The sequence below is a fragment of the Chamaea fasciata genome, unplaced genomic scaffold, assembly GCF_029207755.1.
Source record: "Chamaea fasciata isolate MVZ Bird 193981 ecotype frontalis unplaced genomic scaffold, bChaFas1.0.hap1 SCAF_22, whole genome shotgun sequence".
NCBI lineage: Eukaryota > Metazoa > Chordata > Aves > Passeriformes > Sylviidae > Chamaea > Chamaea fasciata.
In genome coordinates, this window is record NW_027094107.1 from 8,094,126 (window position 1) to 8,106,673 (window position 12,548).

Genomic DNA, 12,548 nt, shown 5'->3' on the forward strand with positions numbered 1-12,548 from the left:
CCCTTCCCCTCACCCTGCCAACATGATGCAATCAGGATGATCCGACACATCACCGCCTGGTCCACAGAAGAGAGAACCCGTTTTTCTCTGTAAAACCCAAATACCGAGAACTGCAATTACCTGGAAACAAGTGCCTGGGCAAAGGCCAGGGCTCCAGATACCCGGCGCAGCTTCCCTCCTACGGTTTTCAGTGCTTTTACAAAGCTGTTAATGAGCTGCCAATTACTTGTGAAAGCCCAGAACAAACCCTTAAGGGAGTCGCAGCGCTAAAAATCACAGAAAACTTCAGCACGTTACAAAAGGACAATTATTCACGCAGCCACTGTCAACCTAAAGCAAACCTGGCAAGCACCGATGTTTTCTGGCCCTTGTGACGGAAGGTGCGGATCCCATACAGGCTTAAATGAACTCCTGGCAGCATCAGATGCAGCATCACTCTGTAAAGATACATGCCTCTTTCTAGGCACAAAATAATATACTTTTTTTTCTTTTTTTCCCCCCCAGCAGCTGTTTCTGTTCATCAACAGTATAAGCACCTCTGTGTTGATTATAGCTGTCACCAACACCTACTCCGAGGGCCAGAAGAAATCAATCCTGATCTCTGTCCCACAGAGAAAAGCCAGAATCAGACATCAGGACCTCTGCCCTTGCCAAACTCCATCAAAACTGTTGGATGTGTCATGCCCAAACCAGCCAGGCCAGGGAGCTGCCAAAGCGAAGTGATGGAAACCTGGGAGAGGTGCAGGGGCTCACACACTGCCCAGGGACCTCCAACAACTGCAGACACTGGCTGCTCTACCTGCCTTCATCTGCGTGAAAACTCCATTGGAAGAAACATCTGAACGAGCACTAACCACAAGCTGAATCTTTCCCAAGAACCCTTTGCCAAAGGACGAGGTAGATCTGGGTGGTGGCTTGTTTTTAAGAATCACACTCATTTTGCCTCCAGGCTATTACATCCAAACTGTTCCATCTATTTGGGGGCCTCCTGAAATTATTGTTCTCTTGATGAAGGAGCGATAGGAATGATTAGAAGTTTGACGTGTCCTCCAAAGCTTTGTGGACATCAGGGAGAAGGCTGTACCAGAGAAACACAACTACCATCAGACAGGAGCCAACATCAATCTGGAACAATTTCCATCTGCCCCTGGTAAGTGAAACAGTTCGATGCCAAAAGAAAGAAAGAATTTTGCAGCAGCATTGGTTGGCCGCCAGCACATTCCTTTGTGTAACACAAGCTATCAGTGTTTTGGTCTTGCTCCCGAATTTTTGACTTTGGGAATCCCAGAGTGGCGTTCGAGAGAAAGAGGAAGAGCTCTGTTTCCATTTCAGTCGGGTTTCTAAGAAAGGGATTGCTCCTTCCACAATCTGACGTCTCTGCTTCTGCTGAGTGAGGGGTGTGAGGTTTAGAGGGCTGCTCCTACGTGGGAGAATTTGATCCGCCTCAGCTCTGTCAGACAAAACAGCCACGAGCAAACCTCCTCCGAGCTGGAAAACAGCTGGCTAGTGAGCAAGGCAGAATGAAAGCTGAAAAGGTTTCGCCAAGGACCTTCATCACTTACCTTCTGCCTCAGGACCGTGTTCTCATTTGTTTGTACGACAGATCCAGTATTTGAGATCTAAATAATTTATTAGAGGACATACAAAGCTCAGTGAGGTAAATTGGCCTGAAATGTAATTTGCCCTGTGGGTTTTGATTTTTTTTTTTTTTTCTGGTTTTAACAACAAAGCGCAGAACAACCAGCAAACGTGAAATTCTTGAGCGGCTCTATTAATGCTTACAACTCCCCCATGAGGATAATGTTCATTTTACAGAAGGAAGCAGAGGGGAGGGGTGGCTGTGTGCTGGGTCCTTGCCTGCCTGGTGGCCTTGCAGCCCTGCTCCTGGCACAGGACCTGTGCTGCTCCCCAGGCTCTGGCACTCAAAGAACAGTTTGAGAGCTCACATCACTGCAAAACACCTGACTGTTTGGGATTGCTCTCATCCCACAAAATCCCTTTTGGGGAGAGGGGAAAGCAGCAGATCCCACCAGGCTTCTCTCCCACAGCTGGTGGAGGGCTGGGAGTGCCCAGTGCTCCTCCTGCCACCCACTGTGTGCCCACAAGTCACCACCCCTGGGGCAGGAGAACCAGCAGAGGTACAGGATCGTAGTCCCAAGGGAGTGCCAGCACTTGGGACAAGTTTTCACAGCTTGTCATTTTTTAGAGAACACTTTTTAAACACATTCCTGTGGAAAAAAAAAAAAAAAAAAAAAAAAAAAAAAGAAAAAAAAAAAAGAAAAAAAAGCTAAGCGGAACTTCATAGCGTTTCCTATAAAAAGCCCAAAAAGGGGAAGTTAAAATTCACATGTAGTCAGGTTTGTGAGCAGCTGATTCTGAGCCCACTAAGGCCATGTATGTTAAGAGAGGTTCCTGCACAGAGCAGGAGGTGTTAGGGCTGCAGAGCACAGCCCCTGCAGGAGCAATCTGTGCAGGAGCCAGAGCAGCTCCCAGCAAACACCCTCGTGTTCCAAGAGGACATTTTTTGGGAGCTCTTTGTGCCTCTCTCTCCAGAGCAAAGGGCCAGCACCACGCAGCACACACTCCTCAGCCTGTGAGACCCTCACAGAGGGGCTGACACCCTGGCAGCCTGCAGGGCTGGGTTCTAACTCCTGATTTACTCACTGGCAGAAATCAGATGAAAAAAACCTCTTCAAGCACCCCCAGCCTGTCCCCCAGCTGGAGTCATGGTTTTGCTGCTTCACTTGGGGCTGTTGGTCTGCAGCACCTACCAGCTCTGCATAATTAATCTCCCCCTGATGAGGCTGCCTGCTGGTCCCTTCCAGTCTGTGCCTGTGGAGCACTCTGGGAGCAGATGAGCTCACTGCCCATCACTCTCTGGTTTAATGCTTCCCTTGGATTTCGTCTCCCTTATTTTCCACTCAGCTCTCACAAACGTCTTCAGCAGTGAGAGGCTGAAACTCATGGTTTATGACTGGGAAAGAAAAATCAATAAATACTCAATTTCAGAGAGGGATACTCCTCCCTTAGGCCCTTCCTCTGCCTCCACAGGCATGTAATTCTATTTAATCTACAGAACAGAATAAGTTTGGGGGGGTTTTTTTGCAGCAATTTTTCTCCCTTTGCCTGCCTGTTCATGGCCACTGCACCTCTGCCTCCTCAAGGCTGGGGCTCATCTCTGGTGGGGAAAAAGCTCTGAGCTAACCAGCGTTTCCATACGGAACAACTTTCCACACTGGCACAAATGCTCTGGGCTCATCCTCTGCAAAGGGCAAGCACACAGCGAGCCCAGGGCAGCCCAGCAATGGATTTCCACCTGCCACCTTCTCACCGTGGTGCTTTCACAATGACTCGCAATGAACCTCGTTTCAAGAAAGCCGCCGTGAGCCCTCGGAGGAGACGTGATGGGTGTGCAAGGGGAAGCACCTTCTTCCTTTCAAGGTGAGGCAGCTCCGTTAATTGACTAAAAAACACCGGCCGGAAAATTTCCTGCGCTTTAAGTGTGACGAGGGCTTTGTAATAAAGCACCTCAGAGAGCATCCTGTAGAAGCAGAGAGGTGTCCTTTGTTTCTGTTCCTTTACATGAAGGAGTCTGTGGTTTGTGAAGCAAAGATGACACACATTTTTAAAAAGCAGAAAAAAAAAAAATCCCCCAGTGTTATGTTGCCTGCGAACCTACACACATTCCCCGTTGCCTGCTCTACATCCTAATCCATAATATTTATGGGGCTTTACAAAAACAAACATCTGCCCCTGAACGAGTCACTGCTGTTCAACAAACACGAAGTTTCTTTGTTACTCTAACGGGTTTGTTCGGGCATGGAGGGTCAAAACAAACCCCAAAACTTGAGGATTTAAAGTTCTTAACGTACTGGCAGAAAATCAGAAAACAAGCTCTGACGGTAAAATCAATAATGAAACCGGAGAAAGGAGCCGGACATTTGGATGAGGAAATATCATTTCACCCATGTGCCCTGTCCCTCAGTAAGAGCAGTAAAGAACTCTGCTCCTCACAGTCACTTTGATGAGACTTCCCCTGAGGACACTGCCGAGGTGGCACAGCATCCCTTTGCTCCTCATGTGTCAGAAAAACCCTTTTTCTGACTTGGAGATGGGGCTCCTGAGAGGCGTTTTAGAAGACTTTATTCCATTTTCAGTCTCATGAGAAGGGTGAGACGGTACAGATATTACAGTTCACGCCATCACAATCAGAGCCCAAGGTATTTCCTAATTCCAATCCATTATAAGTGTTTTTTGGCCTATCAGCTTTTGCCACACAATGCTGTTAATGCTTCTGAGCCAATCATCTATTAAAATACCCCACGTGGGCCTTGCTACAACACGTCTTGCACGGTTCTAGTTCTCCAAAATATCTAGTCATCATGTGAAACTTGTTTCTAGTTCAATTTCTCTCTCAGCAATGTCTGTCCCATCCCATGGCCTTTCTAAGTCACCACTCTTTATCTCAGAGTTTGCACACACACGCACAAGACGGTGTGAGCTTTCAGCCAGGCTTTGAGAATCCTCCACAAATCCACTTCCCACAGTCGTGCAGGTAGGAATTGCTCACAGGGCAGCGGTGCTGTGCCCTCCTCGCTCTCCCCACGGCTCCTGGGTGCCAAGGGGCTCTCCCAGAGAGAGGAAATGTGGGTGCTGGGGTCATGCTGCCCACGTGGGGCCCTGCAGTTTGCAGGGGAAGATGCAGAAAAGCACCTCAGCTCCTCACCCAGGGGTTGCAATGTGTCTCATGGCTCCAAAGGATCCTGTCCTCGGGGCCGCAGGGCAGGCAGGACCTCACTGTGGCCCCAACACTTGACACACCTCGCTGCTCACCACTGTCCCTGATAAAACCGTGCCCGTGAAACACACAGCAGCAAAACACAATCCATTTTAAACTGTCTTTGTTTGACAGTGACATCCTGCAAGAGGCCACCAGCTGCCCTGCCCAGGGCATCGCACCTCTGTCCTCCCTCCTGTTCTGACAGCAGTGGTGCTCAGAGCTCGGAGCTTTCCTGGGGAACAGCTGCCCTGCAAATATGTGCAGGCTCCTGGAGCTCATTTACAGAAAGCACAAGGATCAATCCATATGAAATCAGTGCTGAGTGCCACCCCAAGGGCTGCACCTCCCAGGAGAGGCCTGTGGCCAAGGGGGCTTTGTCAGGAGCACCCAACAAACCTGACAGCACCCGTGGGGAGCCAGGAAAAGACACAGAAGTTGGTATTAGTAAAGAAATGAAATACCTCCCCAGCTGCACTTGGCTGTGGTTCCCCGGGACTAACAGGATGGTAAAGATCTCACTCGCTTCCAGGAAACAACTGGAATTTCTGTGACTCAGCATCACTGCAAAGCTGTGCCCAAAGTGATCTGGAGAAGTGATGCACAATCAGGCTAAGGAAAAGAAAGGCAGCTGTGGTGTGGTATCTGCACAGCTCTGGGAGCAGCCACCTCCCATCTGGGCTGCCAGCACGTCTAGTGGACTGCCAGCTCTCAGGAGGATGCTGCAGTGGGTGAACAAAAGGGTGGAGGGAGGCTGATTTTGGCCAGCTGACCCGTCCTGGGCAGGCAGGTGGGCTCTGTCCCACCTGTACCCCTGCATGCTGCAGCCTGTGACACCAGGCAGGGGCTGCCAAAGCACTGGGGCACCGGGGCTGGACTTGACTCACACCACGAGCACCCTCAGGAGCATCCTCACACCCTCTGTTTCGTTTGGCCTTCCTTTTTCACTTCTAGTGGGGCTGTGCAATAGGTCACAGCTCAGAGCAGCAGCACTGCAGTGATTATTGCCCTTCAAGGACCTCTTCCTACCCGGAGCCCTCTGCTCCTCCAGGACAATTTTCCTTCCCAAACGCAAAATGTGAAACAGCAATTCCTTCAAGCTGCCCCTCAAACCACACCTTCTGACTGCTGCTACAGTTCTGCAAGCATTTAAGCTCGCTGACAGTGAAGGCTTACAGGCAGGACTCTTTACATGAGGATGTTTACAGCCTCCCCTGCTAGCCAAGAGTTTTAGTTCCATTTTTCCTCACAGCATGTTTATGTGCAGCGTTTAAAATGACATTGTTATCATCCTGGATGCAGTTTAACTTTCTGGAGTGCTTTATTTCACCTTTGAATGCTGAAGCACGGGAGAACTGGTACATGATGGTCACAGCCTCCATCTGTTGGGATTTGTTCACCTGTCCCAGGACACACCTGCCTCTGAAGTCACACTGTGTTCCTGATAATCCTGCTCCCCCACACCCCCACAGGGATGCGCTCCCATCTGTGTGTTTGGCTTCAGGCAATCCGCAGTGACACTTCTGCATCTGAAACCCTTTTTTAGCTGCACGAGGTGGGAGAGGCTGGCAGACAGGGATCATCTGCTGGTCTGGCCCGGCCAGTTAAAAAAAACAAAATTTGGATTCCTCAGGGTGCAGGGTTGGGCATTTTACAGACACAAGTTGAAAACAGAGAGAAAGGAGAAACGTAATATACTTAAAGACACAGGTCTTCCTGGATTTTACCATTAACTTTGTTATCTGTAAGTGGAAAAAATGCTGCTGAAGCTTTAAGCTGCCAGACAGGAATTCCTATTTTTACATAAAAAGCGCTTGTGTAAAATGGTCTGGAAACTCTTAAGATCCCCCTGACTTGTTCACAATAAATTCTTTAATACTGACTTCAGGAATAAGATACAATCTTGACTAGAGGTAAATTCTGATTTCGTAGAATGGCTTTAACCCAAAAGCCTTGCAGACTCTTAAAGGGTTTTTGGATGACTCTGCACGGATCTTTGAGATCTCAGTGAAAAATAGGTTGCTCCCAGGTTGTTTAAGAAACAAGAGTTCTGAAACACAAACGCCGGATATAAACATCTGCCGAATAACTGAATCTAGCTAAGGCACAGGAGTCTTCAGTCATCTTTGGAAACAAGTATAGGGAAATGTATATACCAAAGGGACTGGAGCTTGGACAAATTTTCAGCGAATTTGTTGAACTAATAGCTTTTATGGAAGGACTCCAAACCTGCCTCGCTAAGGAAAGGAGCAGGGGCTAATCCCCTTTTCTTGTCGCTTGCAAGCACAGTGCGAATACAGATGTGCAAAGCAGTTAAAGACCAGAAAAAACCGCCTGGAGATTGCGCCCTGCCTCGGGCTATCTGGAGTCCCTCTCCCTCTGTTTTACTTGGAACTGGCAGTTTTCTCAGTACTCTTCACACAAACAGAGCGAATTTTGCTGTTTCACCTTGTCAACTGAACATGCGGTGTGAGGTCAGCAACAGTCGCCAGCCTATCTACAACTGTCTGTGCTCACATGATGCTGCAGCTCCAGCATAAACAGGAAATTGGGCAAAGTGACTCTCTTACTAGGGGACCACAACACCGCTTTTTCTTTTATTAAAAAAAAACCCAAAAACCTGCTCAACAACACGCTGTCAGACCTGCTGAAGAAAAGCAGAGTAGCCAGCAGCAGCAGAATAAAAGCTGCAAGAAGTTGCATTTTTCCCTGATCCTAACAGTGAGGCTGAGGAAATGCCCCCCAGTTCAGTGTCCTGCTCAGCTGATCTGGGTGCGCGGGGAGAGAGGAGCCTCCACATCCCCTCCAGAAAAATCCGGGTTGTTCTTTTTGACGTCCCTATTGACTCCGCGGCTACACGCCGCAAAGGCTTTGACCTCTGCACTTCATTTCACTGCTAAAATTGCCTGGAGAAAGGAAGTGTGAGGGAGGCAGGCAGAAAAACAGGGAGGAGGAGCACATGCGTGGGAGGGCTTGCCCTGGAGAACAGGTCGCTTTTGGTGAAAATAAGAATCAACCTTTCTGCACATAGGGGCAAAGAGAGAAAGAAAAGTAGGAACAGGTCCAGTCTCACAACAGCAGCTCTGTAGTGTCCAGACGAGCTGTTTTTAGGCGTTTGGGGGGGGGCACAGATTTAACTGCATGCTCCAAGGTGTACAGGCTCAGAGATCTCCTGTGGGATCTATATTGGCTTGAAACCAGTCCCGTGGGAACCACCCGGCCTCTGCGGTGACATTTCAACTCCACTGCTGCAAATGGCAAAGCTCCCGCTTGCTCTGAGGGGACCAGGTCCTCCTCTTGACAGGAAGCTTGGAGAAATCCAGAGATTCCCAAAAATGGAAACACGACATGAAGGAACTATCTGAAGAAAGGAAATCTGCCTCTGGACTTAGGAGGAGCATTTCTCCCAACCACACCAGAAGATGAACTCTCCCTCCGTGGGTCCAGCCTGGGTTCTGTGGCTTGCCCTCAACTGATTTCTCTCCAGCCAAAGGGCAAATATCTGCTGGTGGGTGATTTCAGGCATGGTGAAAGCTCCTGTTGAGGGGAAAGGCAGCTGCCCCCACAGCTCTTACCCTGGCCATACCATCATTGTGCAGCACAAACGCCCAGCTCAACACGGGCAGGGTGGCAAGCTGGGGACCACAGTGAGCTGCCAGGGCTCCTGCAGGAGCACAGAGCGTCTGCTGCACTGGGAGAGGAATTCAACCAGAAAACAAACGCGTTAGGGTGAGATCAAGTGAAGTTTGGAAAGGCCTGCGCTTGTCCCAGAGCTGCGGTTCAGGTCTCTGCAGCCTCCCACTGGAAGCAGTGCTGTGTGATTCAGATGCTCAGCCAAAGCCAGTCGTCGCTGGCCAGATTCCCTCGGCGAGTATTTACAGAAAACAAACCAGATTATAAACTGAGAGTTATTTGTCAGACCTATTTAGTAAATATTGTAATTGCATTTAAGAGCACACCAAGTGTGTGGGCAAGGCACAAAGCAAAACAGACGGTGGAATGTGCTGGATGAAGTCTCTGCATGGCATATACACAACTACTGATGTTTTTTAAAGGGGGTGTATTTAGGTGGCCCATGCTTCCTTTAAAGCTGGTTGAGTAGAACCTCAACAACCTCAGCTGAAGGTGCTCAGTAGCTGGTTTTACACCCATTTGCTCACTTCAAACGACATCATTAGAAAACCAGCTACGCTATGGAATTTATAATTCTATTTTGACTGCAGTTCCGCAGTTTTCACCTGCCTTCCCATGAACTACATTGTGATGCTTAACCTTTAATTACTCTCTAGGCAGTGTCACATCTCCACACCTGGGTTTACTTCTTTAAAAGCTGTCTCAAATTAGTCCCTGCTTTCAACTTGACAGGAGGCAGAGCCTAGTTTTTAAATATTTTTAGGCTTATTGTTTTGTTCTCCTTAGTTTGTGTAAAAGTGGTCATCACTCACACGGCTCATAATATACAGCACCCACTGCCTGTCATTTTTTATTTTAAAACACATAAATGTTAGGAAACATTTAAACAATGCTCCTTGTGCCAGGTTTTCCTTTTTCTGTTTAAGAATTCTCTCTGAGTTGTCAGTACTTTCTCTGTTGCTGTTGTACCCGTGTGTCGCCCAAGGAAAGAGGATTTCAGGACGAAGGGTTTGAAGGAGCAGCTTCACCCCGTGAGCTCCTCTTTCCTTCATGTTTTAGGTGTGTTCCACAAAGTCAGCTGGTTAAAGTCAGCTCGAGTATCCAAACACTGCTTGTGTAAACTTCCCATGCTCGAGAGGTAACTGTGCTCTGGGAAGGCAATGCTGCTGGGAAATCCTGCAGAAAAAAAAATATCGCATTTCTCCTCAGTGCTCTGCCTGCCTCACACCTGCCCGTGGAGCAGAGTGCTCCCCGGGAGCTGGGAATGAGCAGCAGGGCACAACTGGCCCCGGAGCTGTGCTGCTCACAGCATCACACCACACCCGGCACCCACAAGGAGCATCGAGCCCAGCTCCTGGCGCTGCACAGCACCATCCCCAGGAGTCACACCCTGTGCCTCAGAGCATCACACAAACATTTCCTGGACTCTGCCAGCCTTGGTGCTGTCACCACCTCCCCAGGGAGCCTGTCACAGTGCCCAGGCACGCTCTGGGTGAAGAAGTTTTTCCTGAAATCCAACCTAAACCCACCCTGCCGCAGCTTCATGGTGTTCTTTGGTCCTCTTACTGGTCACCAGACAGGGGACCAGTGTCTGCGTCTCTTTCTCCCCTCATGAAGAAACACCTTCATCATCAGCCCTTTCTCTTCTCACCTCCTAGGACCAGTCCTTCCCATTGCAAATCAAATGCAGGTTAAGCTTTTCCAGCGCCCCGTTATTGCTGCAACTTCTGCCTGGCTGTGCGGATGTGAACGTGGCCAGGGCTGGCACATTCTGCATTGACACTGCTGCTGAAAAAACTCAGCGTGGCAGGTAAGGTCCTAAGAGCACGTGTGAAGTTTATCTTCATTTCCATGACTTCTCAAACTTCCCTTGCCGAACCAAATGATGAAATCACAACGTGTTCAGAAATATTAAATCATTTCCTCTACATCTGAATATAACGGGCTGCAGAAGGAAAACAATCACTCCTGGCACGCTGCACACTTTTAACACTCTGAATTCTGGTGTCCCCAGCATATTTACAGGCTTACCACCTCTCCGGGCGGGTACCTGTTGCTTTTCTTATCTTCTTTTCTTCGTGTTAAAGCCGAGATTAATACATGGGAGTCACAGCTTCGTGCTCAGACTCAGTGTTTATTAGTCCTTATCTATTTACAGCCTCACGAGTCCTGAGCTTTAACTAACAAGGAGGTAAAATGGATGAATCCAACTCCTTCCAAGGTTATTTAAGTGCTAATTAGCCAATAACAAGATGACACCTGTATTATTTATATTTCTGACCCAATAATGACCACCCGAGGCCCGCAATGCAGACCTTCGCACTCAATTAGAAAAAACCACCTGAAACCATGAAGAAGAAGGCGAAGAAGAAGGACTTAGACAACACCTTAAATCCTCCATATTGCCCCGTATATATTATTACACACCAAAACCTTAAATTCTAAGCTTTGCACCCTGTGAGATCACACACTTCTCTTCAAACTCCACACCCACAACCCCAGTGCCGTCACTCAGTTCTGGAAGCCTGTCCCACGGCCTCAGCTCCACTGCAGTGTTTGCCTGGGGGTCAGTGTCTTTTAGCACAGAAAGCCTGAAATTCTCAGCCTCCAGAGTTCCAGCAGGTTCCATCCAACAGCTCCTCCCCAGCTGGCTGTGGTCCTCCCTGTATATAGAAACCCAGCTCCCACATGGGAAATCCTGGCAGGGCTGCTGGTGCCAGGGGAGAGCAGCAGGGCCTCCCCACACAGAAAGGAGAGAAAGAGTGAAAAACAAAAGTGCTCCTTTCTGCAGAACCCCATGGGTTTCACACCCTGAAGCTGCTGCTGAAGATGCAGCTTGCAAGAGGACAGGCCAGCTTTCCTGAGCAGGTGCCTTCTCCTTGGGGTGATGTTCAGCAGGTTTGACAGGGATTTGTAATGCAGATCTTGCTTGTGCGTACAGAGAGTAAAACTCACTGCCAAACTCCACGAATAGTGGAACAGTTTGGGAGTCAAGACAGATTTCAGAAATGAAAGTTCAGCTTGATGTATTGGGAACAACGTGCAATTAATGTGCTCAGCAATGTCTTAAATATGAGCAATGTGGGAGAAGGGTAATAGCTCCCTTTCTGTCATTTTTCAACCTGTCAGCACACTAATCTACGAAACACCAAACTCCAGATTCTCAGCAGTGTAAACTGGGAACCGTGGTTGAAGGCAGAGATCTCGTGCAGCCTGTCTGGATCCATGTCTTTTTTACACAATAAAGCCATCAGAGGAGCCAGTGCTTGTGCGATGGTGAAATAGGATCAGTGTTACTGTTACAAAAGTGAGGACAATGAGCCAGCTGGGTTTTTCCACAGGCATTTTCAAAACTGCAGCCTTTATTTCTGCTTTTCTGCAACTTCTTCTCTATCTCTTCTCCTCCCTTCCCCATCCCTTTTTTTTTTTTCTTCCTGTGGTTTATACACTCTCAGCTACACCCAGAAAAGGAGGTCACCAGGGAGCAGTAAGGATGTGGATGCAGACTGTGACTGCATCGTTTGCTCTGAGCAGGCTGCTGGCTGCCTGCTCTCTCCAGGGCTCCCTGGGAGCAGCCAGAGAAAGGACGAGGGAGGAGGAGGAGGAGAGGAGAAGGCATGGTTTCTGGACTGCTTCTGTGTGGCGATGCTCTTGGTGCTCTTTGAAGAGGCACTGGGGGAAAACAGAGACAAGATGGGATGCGCTTCAGGGAGAAGGTGCCTTCTTGTGCCTTCCTGGTGCCGGCAGGTGAAGAACGAGGGATCCTTCGCACCCAGGCCGCTGTGTCCCATGAACACGTGGCTGTAAGGCTCTGCCACGCCAGCAAATGAGGAATTTTTGAGCTGCACAAGCTCCTTGGGATCCCCTTTCCTGCCCATTCCCCTGCCTCACCTCAGCGTGACCTGTGCCCTCCCAGCTGGTCAGTGCCACCACCTTTGTGCACGGTCACCTGCTGCCACTTTGTGCCACCAACTTCTGCCCTGGAGGGAAAGAAATACCTGTACACTTGTTCCCCCTGTGTTATGGTGTCTGGGGAGCACCTGGAGCACATCTGGGCCACCCAAATCACATCTGGCTCTAGCCCTGGGGAGGCTGCAGCGAGGGCAGCCCAGGATGATGCAATCCCAGCCACGCTGCT

The 12,548-nt window shown here is 49.1% G+C and overlaps 1 protein-coding gene across 2 annotated transcripts in view; it reads right to left on the reverse strand.

The window, feature by feature from the left end:
* GAB3 (GRB2 associated binding protein 3) overlaps nt 1–12,548 on the reverse strand; it is a 59,902-nt gene that overhangs the window by 21,865 nt on the left and 25,489 nt on the right. The window lies entirely within an intron of this gene.